The following is a 10,000-nucleotide window of genomic DNA, read 5'->3' as shown; positions in this document are numbered from 1 at the left end:
TAACCGGGGTTGCATTAATGCCTAAAAAGATCTCGCTTCCGACGTTCGAAAGTTAGGTACAGGTGAAACCAAAGTAATCATCGATCGGCAACTTTTCAGTCGGTGAACCCGCCGTTACGTCCAGTAAGTAAGGTAGGACTAGGTTCAAGCTAGAATCATTATGAGCTATAATGACACCCTTTCTCACCTCTGAAGTCGCTGCATTTTTGGTAATCAAGTGATCGTGTGATGATGATAATTGATACCCTCGGGAAGTCATGAGCGCCATCACAGATACACGAACAAGAGCAGGTTCATTATAGATTTTCCCTTGGCCGGTTCGCTTCAATGTACGCATTAGGGTATAGGACCCCGGTCGATGAAGTCTAACATGAATAGCTAGGACATGGGATACCTGGCAGTTCATGCTTCTGAACCCTGAGAAGATTTGCTGCTAAAACAGCTTGCGAGATTTTTCATGTTACCCTCTATTAATTCGTAATTCTGTCGCATATCATTAAATGTTGTGAATTCAGTGTGGTAGTGAAAAAATTTTATCTAGATAGCATTGCTAATTATCTCAGTTTTGTAATATTGAATATATCTTAATGTGTGAGGTCACTTCATTTTCCTTCTCACTAATTGCTCGCTCTGTTGCTCTCTCTCTCTCTCTCACACGCACACACACACACACACACCACACTCCACCACACCACACACACACACACACACACCACACACACCACACAACACTCACTCACTTGTGAGTCCTTCTCGGTGTGAGGATCACTTTCACTTCATTCATGCTCGCGTAGCTCACACACAACACCCCAATTACTACTAATCCATCCAGCAGAACAAAAGGACATTGAAACCTTTCATTAAAGGGTTTGTTGCTGTCGTAGTCTCTTTTGCCTGCAAATTTGTCAGTCGTGACGAGTGACTCGTATCTATCGAGACAGTTGTAGTCAAGCCAAGTCCATGCGGATCGTACTGACGTTTCTCTCCTGTCTTTCTTCTCTATCTTTGTGAATAAAACACTCCCACCCCCGAAAGAAGTCGAAATTCAAATAAAAACCAACCATAAAAACCATGAAATTGAGATAACACACACTGGCTAGTGGTACTAACCAACCTCTTCTCTGTTGCACTTTCTTTCTCTTACTTGGCCCTTAGCGTGTTATGATCGGGTTTCCGATATATATTGCAGTCAGACACACTGATAGCCGACATGGCACCGAAGAGGATCCTGCTGCAGAAACCGGTCACCTTAGGACTGCGGTGGAATGAGTCATCGGAAGATCGCCAAGGCCTGTGGGACCAGCATGTTTGTCAGAGAGGTGTAAGACGTCCATCGATTTAGTCCTCCAAGGTCCTCATTGATTCGGATTGTCAAGATTGCCTTGTATTCTTCGTCCAGGGCCTAAATCGGCGGCGTCTGTCCACACGTCCTCACGATCTCGTCCAGTGTCCTTCACGGCGGCTATGCTCGAATCAACATCCTCGTAACTTCATCTGGGACCTATGGGTGGGCAGGGGGGGGCAGCCCAGGCGGGATACCTGCACAACGAGCTCCGGTAGTTGATGGATTGCTGGCGTCCGAGTGTCCGCCCCTTCCACAGCATCCGGGGGCGATGGTGCTTTATGCTGCCGAGTCCGGTCCATGCTGAATCTATGGGAGTCTCGGCAGGCAGGACGTCACCACATCACGAGACACTTAACACCTGGTCTGACGCAAATATAGTCGGGGAACAGATCATGAACGTAAGGGCCGAACGTAAGAGCAAAAGAAAGGCAACAGGAAAAGATAGGGGTGCTAATTACCACTAGCTGGTTATTATAAAAATTGCGTTTTAAATTGGGTTCTTACTCGATTGTCGTCTTTTTTTCGTTCGCGTTTTTTTCACCAAGATAAATTATTTTTCAATAAAAGCAAAAAAATAGCGTAGAGGGAGACGTAAGTAGTGATCGCAGGGACCTGGCTTGAAATTACAACCTCTCTGATTAGATATGAGGAGTTAGATAAGGAAACGACACGGCAATCTGCGAGTACTTACTTGAACCACGTCCGTCACAACAGAGAAGAATAAAGTAATTTAAATGTAATTCGTAATGATGCAGAATGTACGCATGAATGAATGGTGACACGAAAAAAATAGTTGCAAGCTATTTAACAAAGAAATTTCCAGGGTCAGCAATTCTGAACTGCCGAGGTCGTATGTCCAGCTATACCTGTTAGATCATCGACGGGGGGATCAGTACCCAAAAATACCATACACTGATTGAAGCGAATCAAGCCCGGAAAATCTATAAATACTGCTCTTTATGTTATCTGTGTGGGCGCTCGCAAATTCCTCGCAATATTTACGAATACAGATGCTGCGAATTACCCAAAACATGATAACGGACTTCAAGAGGGTTGAGAAAGGTTGATTGATAAGCGAATAATCATTTCTAAGCTTAAACCTAGCCTACATAATTCACGGATGTAAACGCGGGTCACACGACTCAAGTTGACGATCGAACGAATAAACTTGGTCTTACCAGTAATTCAATCGAAACCTTCAGGAGCACAGATCTATTAGGCGTTTACATAACCCAGGGGTAATATCGGCAATCCGCGTGCACTAGATATGGTGGAGATCTACGATGTATCCAATATAATAAATTTCAATAAAATTGCATTACAAGATTGTTCTAGTGCGATAGAACGATGTCACGATAAGCAATGTAACAATGCTACAGTTAATCGCTAGCTTGACCGAAAAAAGGAGAAGGTGAGGTCAGGTAATAGACCAAACGACGACCACAAGCGCGAAAGGAGTCTGGGCGAGGGGAGGAACGAGATAAAGAATTAATTCGTGATAAGATAAAATCACGAACGCGTTAAATTCATCCAGAGAAACATAATATTAATAATCATACTTAATAACGAACAATATAAGTTTGTTGAGCACATGTGACCGCAATATATGGTTATTGGCCGATATGAGGTCAAGAGATAGTGTGAGAACGTGCCATTTTAGTTTAGTTTAGTTTAGTCCTTTACTTACCACCCTGGCTAACTGCACCAGGCCGTGGGCAAGCTGTGGTACATTTGTGCATGTATTACATCCCAATTTGGGCTTAACATATTCTGATAAGATATATCAATTAAGAAAAGGAGGAAAACAATTACACAGTCGTTTATCTACCTCATTGCCGTGCCGGAACTAACAGCTGGCGTGTGGAAAGGCATTGCTACATTTGATATCAGTCATGTGGTGCTACATTCAACTTAGGATAATATAATTTATATCTTCTAAGACACAGAGGAATATGAATAGCTAAATAGTTTCCATACCCCATGCTAGGTGGTCGTCTGAAAGGCTGGAACACATGGTACTCTGAGATATAATGTACAATGTTCGCATTAGTATTCTCATTACACAGTGTCCACTGTAACATTAGCTTTCTTCGACATTAAATTGTATTGAGCTGCCAATCAATCTATATCCAAAGCTGATACTGGGTCACAATACACACTTTTTTTTCTGGTTTTATATAAACCATAGGTGAATGAATCTTGCTAAACGGTTATAGTGCTTTATGCTGCAGCTTTCAGGGCTTTGAGAATTAACAACTCCGTCAAGTCCTCTTAAGAAGCTTTAATACTGTATAAAATCCTGTAAAATAGGTCCCAAGATATACATCCACACTTGCTTGTCGCATGCTTGACTTTGCCAGGCACGATCAGCTGATCATGCAGCCCTGGGGATTCCAAATGCGATGGAATACACACAAAAACTACACATGCTTCGTTTTTTGGACGATACCACGTTATCATGATGTCATTTGCGATATAAAAACTGCCACCTTGTTCTAGAGTGTTCTAGAGCCTATAGAGCACTCTGTGAATCACAGAAGATTACCCGAGCCTGATTCAATAGAAATGCGGTGGCCATGAGTATTACGAAACCAAGTTTGCTCGTGCAGCCCAGTCAGAACCTTCCTACAACTGGTGCTTCAAGCTTATCGCTTTATCCAAACAGAAGCACATCCTGCTCTACTCCCAGACTGAAAGGACCATCAGTTAGCATTCATATGATGGACAAAGTTTCAAAGATGCTCATTATAATTGCAAGTGATAATGCTTAAGTATAGCAGGGGGGGACACTGTCTTTTTTAGGGGCCAGACGTATGATATAGAGTCGACCATTTCTCCACGGGGTACAGAACGTCCATGTCGGTCTTAGGTAAGGTAAGTTCCGCTGAGGATAGGTTTTACAGGTTACTTGATCCAGGGATTTGAATATGAACGGTGTGCTATGTAAAGTAAACATTCTGTTCTGGTTAGATTGTCTTTGGAATCGGTACAATGGGGGTCTCTAATTGATTTGACACCAAATGTGTATTATAAATAATATTCTTTCGTAAACAGCGGGGAGTTTAGTTCGGTTCTCATATTCACAATTTCTTGTTGTTATAGTGGCACCAAGAAATGATCCTCATGGCTTCATTTTAATATGTTCGAACTAGTCACTTGCTCCTTGACAACACTAGTGCAATGGCATGAGAATCTATTACTGATGTATGTATGACAAGTAAAAATCGGCTTGCAATATTTGACATTGATACCATGGTCTTTGCACAAGTGTCCTAAATGGCTTCAGCCGCTCCCACAGGCAGTTTTTCAGGTTTCTGATGAACTATGCACCACTGAAATCCACACCGAAGGTATTTTGTATTCGAGGCAGAGATCAGCTCAGTGTTATTTATAGCGAAAACTTGGCCAGAGGGATGCTTCGGCGTAAGGCCTGTTTTTTTCCAGTCGAGATATCAAGCACCACACTCAAAAACCTGCTGAGAGCATATTAGAAGCTTCTGGCAGTTCTTTCCCGGATGAGGATTTAATGCAGATATAATCGTCATAGCAACTAATGGACGTCATTGCCTCAAGTGGTATATCGCCTAGTAATCTATGCATAAAAGATGTTAAAAAATAGCATGGGGCTAAGTACACCTCCCTGAGGAGTGCGAGTTTCAAATATTTGTATGAGTACTCTAAATGCCTCTGTAGAGACACTGAGCCGACCGATTCGATAGATACATGTGAATCCATGTTAACGTTTTCACTTGGAACCCAAAAGTAGCTAGTTGCTCAAGAATTATTCTTGTTTGCAGTATTCAAAGGCAGATTTAGATCTAAGAAAATACTGTTTTGCATGCCTGGGTTTGTGTTTGTTAAATATCTGCAAAAAACAGTGCTGACTGCATGCCCCCTGGGAGAAACCATACAGTTGGGGATAACTTAGCATTATGCGATACAAAAGCCTTTCAGTATTATACTTAAAGTAATTTGCAAGACAGGAGTCAAGGGAAATGGGCCTGTATTGTCAGTATTAGGGTTGGGTATGGAGATGATTAAGCTTTAGTCAAGGAGTATGGGATGATTTCATCGTGATGGGCTGAGTCTATACAGGATGCCAAAATACGAGCAATGTCGCAAAGGACGCGTAAGTAATGCCATCTCGCAGGGCGTTTGCCCTACCACTCGATTTATTTCGGTCCAAAGCGGAGGCGGTCAAAGACAGTCACAGGTTACTGCTATATAAGTTCTATCATTGTCGATTGGTCTAAGCTGATATTTTATCCCTGTGGGAGGGAGTTTAGTGAGCATTCCCGGCCCACTGTCTAGGCAGCATATTTGCCTGCTCCTCTGTGGAATGTGGAACTGTCAGCCACAGAGGTTTGTACTATTGAACCTTGCGAAATTGTGCCAGGTTACTACGAATCTGAGTTTTAATTCCATGAATTCCTTGGGCTTTAAGAAACTGCAGAGTTACTGTCGTCTTACTATCTTTGATAACAATTAAGCAAGCTCGGGACCAGTTTATGTCCTGGACAGATGGGTCATGATCACCGGTGCATGGGAGGCAGGGGGGCCTCTTTTTCCTTCGAGAGTTTTCGGAACAGTACCATGTGTTATGTAGCAGTAACAACTTGATTAATCTGAGTAACAATTTTAAACAGTGTTATTTCATAGGTGTTATTAAAGTCATGACCGTGCCTTTGAAGTGATGATCAGGCCCGGGTGGGGATCATTATCTGAGCCTAGGTGATTAGGGGCTGAGGTCGCTGTACAGTATAGTCTGTTAGGATTGCCAAGTGGTCACTAACTTAAACTCTCCTACATGAAAAGTTCCGACATTACCATGAACTAAATTATTTGCCAACCTAGTAGTCAACCTGCCACCTCCAAAGGTCTCTGCTTATGTGTCATATACTGTCAGGTGTTACTATGATGAAATGCCTAGAATTCTGTCCCCATTACTATATGTGGGGGCTCCAAAGGTGGATGCATTTCACTGAAGCGCCATGATAAAACGTGCCTTGGTTTAGTGAAATTAGGGAGAGAATTAAGCCATAAATTTAGAGTATCTGGCTTAACAGTTACAGGGAAAAAATACCAGAGGCAAGTCTGGATTTTAATGATGAAATTGAACATCAGGTTCTCGGATTTTTTTAAACTAATTTAGTTGGCAGTGTTACCCAAATATTGTCAACAATTCAGTCATGGCGTCATCACATGTGAATAATTACCCTAAGTGATGTGCTATTTAATCTTAGCAGCGGCAGCAAAAGGTTTTGCAAGCATATAATCATCAATATTACTTTAGAGATGTTTAAAATTCTAGATCAGTTAGTCTGTTAATGCTACGCATACTCCATGATATGAATTTGATTGGCGGTATCCATATGTGAGAAAAAACGAGTGTTTTAGTAGGCAACCTGTACTTCATGTTGTTATATACTTAATATACGAATTATAGATTCAATAAGAAAACATATAACTTTATGCTAATGGTTTCATTACAGATGGTAGGTGGACGAAAATACTTTAACCATTCAAAACATTTTGTGTGGTCAGCTTTTGTACACTTCTCAGCCCCGTCCTTCCATATGACCTGAGGTGTGGGGCGTCACTGGACTCGACGTCACAGGGATCTGATTTTGTCGTGGCTGCTGTCAGCGCTGACATGCCCACTTGGTTATACAACACTGGCGGGTTCTGACACGATTCTCTCGCTCGTTCTTTATCCTAATGGTAGCACTAGTTGCACGACAATGACAGTCACTTTATTTTTTTCCATTCCTGCCTCAGCAACGTATTTCATTAATAAAGTTAGTTTGTTTGAGCTTTCCAGAGCTTTCATTTCCTTTAGAAGTTCAAGCACATTTACGTCGCCTCGGTCCAGCTGGCGTTGACGTCCATTCTGTGACATGGGTTGCGGGGGATTACCCGAGTCATGGGTCATCCAGCCTGAGGGTGAGGGGACCAGTTGACCTCTGGCTTCGCCTGGGGAGGGAGGGAGGCGTTGTCTCAATTCAGTGAGTAGGTCAGCCTTTGCGGCTGAGATACCTTGTGAGGAATCAGCATCCTTGTAACTCTCCCAGCTGCAAACCTTGCGTGTAGTTCCCGAGGGCCTCTTCAACCCTCACTCGCTGGCAGCCGAGGTAATCTCTGCGGCGGTGCGTCATAACGGGCACGGTCGGGCGGCTCCCTGGCACGTGGTCGAGGGTTGGGTTCTGGGAGGGCCGCGGGTCAACTCGCGTTGCGGTGCTGTACCACTGGGTCGGAGGGGGAGTGGAAGGGAGGGAGGGCCGTGCACACCAGTACCAGGCAGTCCACTGTCCCCAAAAAATCCCCCACACTGTTAAGATGATGGGACAAAGACTGGTGCAGCGCAGTACTCTCTCCTTCTGCCGCACTGCGAGGAGCATCCTGGCAGTATGTGGTCGCCCACAGCTGCACAGCGTACTTGCCTTTGCAAAAATTAGCTACATTGCATTCCCATGCAGTATAGCAGATCACAGGGGATGCCTCACGGCCGACACGTGGCCGGCGGCATATGTATTTCTGAAGAAGTGGATATTGACTTGAGGTGTGTTGCTCGACTTCCATATTCTGCGGATCGGCTTAGTGGTTGCCCATCCTTGTTGCAATCTATGGCCTTGTGAACTCCGGTCGAGTGCATACACCATTTTCAAGATCGAAGATCATTGTTGTAGTGTAGTACAATGTATTCACATATTTTTCGTTTTTGGGTTCAGCAACTAGTTTGAAGGTATACATCCAATTGAGGCTTTAATAAGAGTCGTCAATGTATTTCTGCTGCGAGAGAGCGACATACACATACGGTGAGGGAGAGAGTGGTTCTCGCGCACAAGGTCGAGGGGTGCTCTCCAGGCACGGAGGTCGTTGCCGAGCCTGCAGCCATTCATTTTTTTTTCGATTTCGTTGGCCTTCAGGGAGGCGAGGCGGCATAATTATTCGTTGGTGCAGTGGTGCTGTAATGAGCATTGTCGGGTTTTCATTTTTTTTTTTTTTTGCTTTCCGACTTCACTAAGGAAAACGTAATAAACCGTAATTCCTCCTTCAGCGTGCCATCAGGGCCGTCGCGGACCCCCTTCAGTGCATGCCTTTGCATGGCATGGAGTCAGTAGGACTATCCATGAACTACAGGATGAAGCGCATTCTTCAGCCGCGGGAGGGTGGGACAGTATCCACTAGTCTTCCATCAGGGGGGTGACCCACAGCGCCTGCACCACACGGCTCTGCCCGCCTCTTGACAGGTGAATTATAGCGCTCGGGACAACGGGGCACTCAACCGACGTACACAGCCGTACTGGGCCACCCGGTAGAGGAATTATTTTTCACGTCTTGTACAAGCATAACTATTATCACATCATATTTTTCATAGTCACTGAATTGGGATTATATAAGAGAAGAGGTCGCGGGTGTAAGGGACGAAGGACACCGGAGCACGGGCACCACACAACATCTCCGTTTGGAGGTCACGGTGTGTTGCGTCATTTAGCAATTTTTACCCAAGTATTTTGCAGCCATCGGAATCACAGATCTGTACGACGGCAATCTGAGTTCGACGGGTTCGAGTCACCGGGCGGTTTTCCCTTGGCAAGGCAACTACACCTCGATTGCTGCCTGGCCGCTATCCAGGTAAAGCCTGCTGTAGCCGGTGTAAATAGAGATGGTGATTGATAAAACCTCTGAGGCGGAAGAACGGCCACCCCGCTCTAAATTGCCAAGAAAATCATGGAAACCCATGATGCAAGTCCTGTAGGACGGGCACTGTATAGTATGGGCGAAGAAGAAAGGAAAAGAAATAATAGAAAGGGGCCAACGCGTACTTACAATTTTTTTTCTCTCGAAAAGTTTGTAGCCGTCGAGGGATTTCTCGGGGTGGTGTGTGGGGTTGCGTTTGCACACAGATCAACGCCATCGCTGCCAGACAGATAAAAGGGTATAAACCCATTAAATGTTTTTGCAGGAGAGTGATACTGTATAACGGTACGTGAATTAATTAGAGTAACACACAGTATGCGGTGATACCTTGCCGTTGGGGGGAGGGCTAGGCACCTACCACTCGGGTACTGGTCAAAAACTGAAGGGCCAAGCTGAGATCAGAGACTCGTCAATCTAAGCCCTCATGAAGTGTGAGTGTGCGTGTGCATTGTGGTTGTTGGTGTGTGGTGTGTGTGTGTGTGTGTGTATAAGATGTGGTATAATTATATTTTGTTACAGGAGGTGGATAGTTCTATTTCTGTACCAGTGGACACGTGGCTGTTTCCACGTGGATCAAAATGTCCCAAATAAGAAACACCGTCAGCGAGGGCGGAGGACACATTTTATATATGCCCGTTTGACCGAAGAGTTAGTGCTAAGCTACCACCGCCCCGCTAAGAGTCAGCCCTCGCCTCACTACTGGGGGCTCGACGTGACCTCCGCGGGCCAACTTACCTGTTATAAAATTAAACAGTCCGTGTTCTTACTACTGCGTGCGTCAACTCTCAGAAATAAGAGTTAAAGCCGTTAGCAAAAGTATAAAGACCCTCTGTTCACCATTGTCAAAAGGTGAGAGCTTTTTTACAATCTGGGGAAGGGGGCGCTGCGTACTTCCGGCTCGCAGCTATGAACGCAAATTTCGAAGAAAATCGCCTCGAACCGCTCAAGACATGG

The sequence above is a fragment of the Penaeus monodon genome, chromosome 38 (assembly GCF_015228065.2).
Source record: "Penaeus monodon isolate SGIC_2016 chromosome 38, NSTDA_Pmon_1, whole genome shotgun sequence".
NCBI lineage: Eukaryota > Metazoa > Arthropoda > Malacostraca > Decapoda > Penaeidae > Penaeus > Penaeus monodon.
This window is presented reverse-complemented; position numbering follows the sequence as displayed.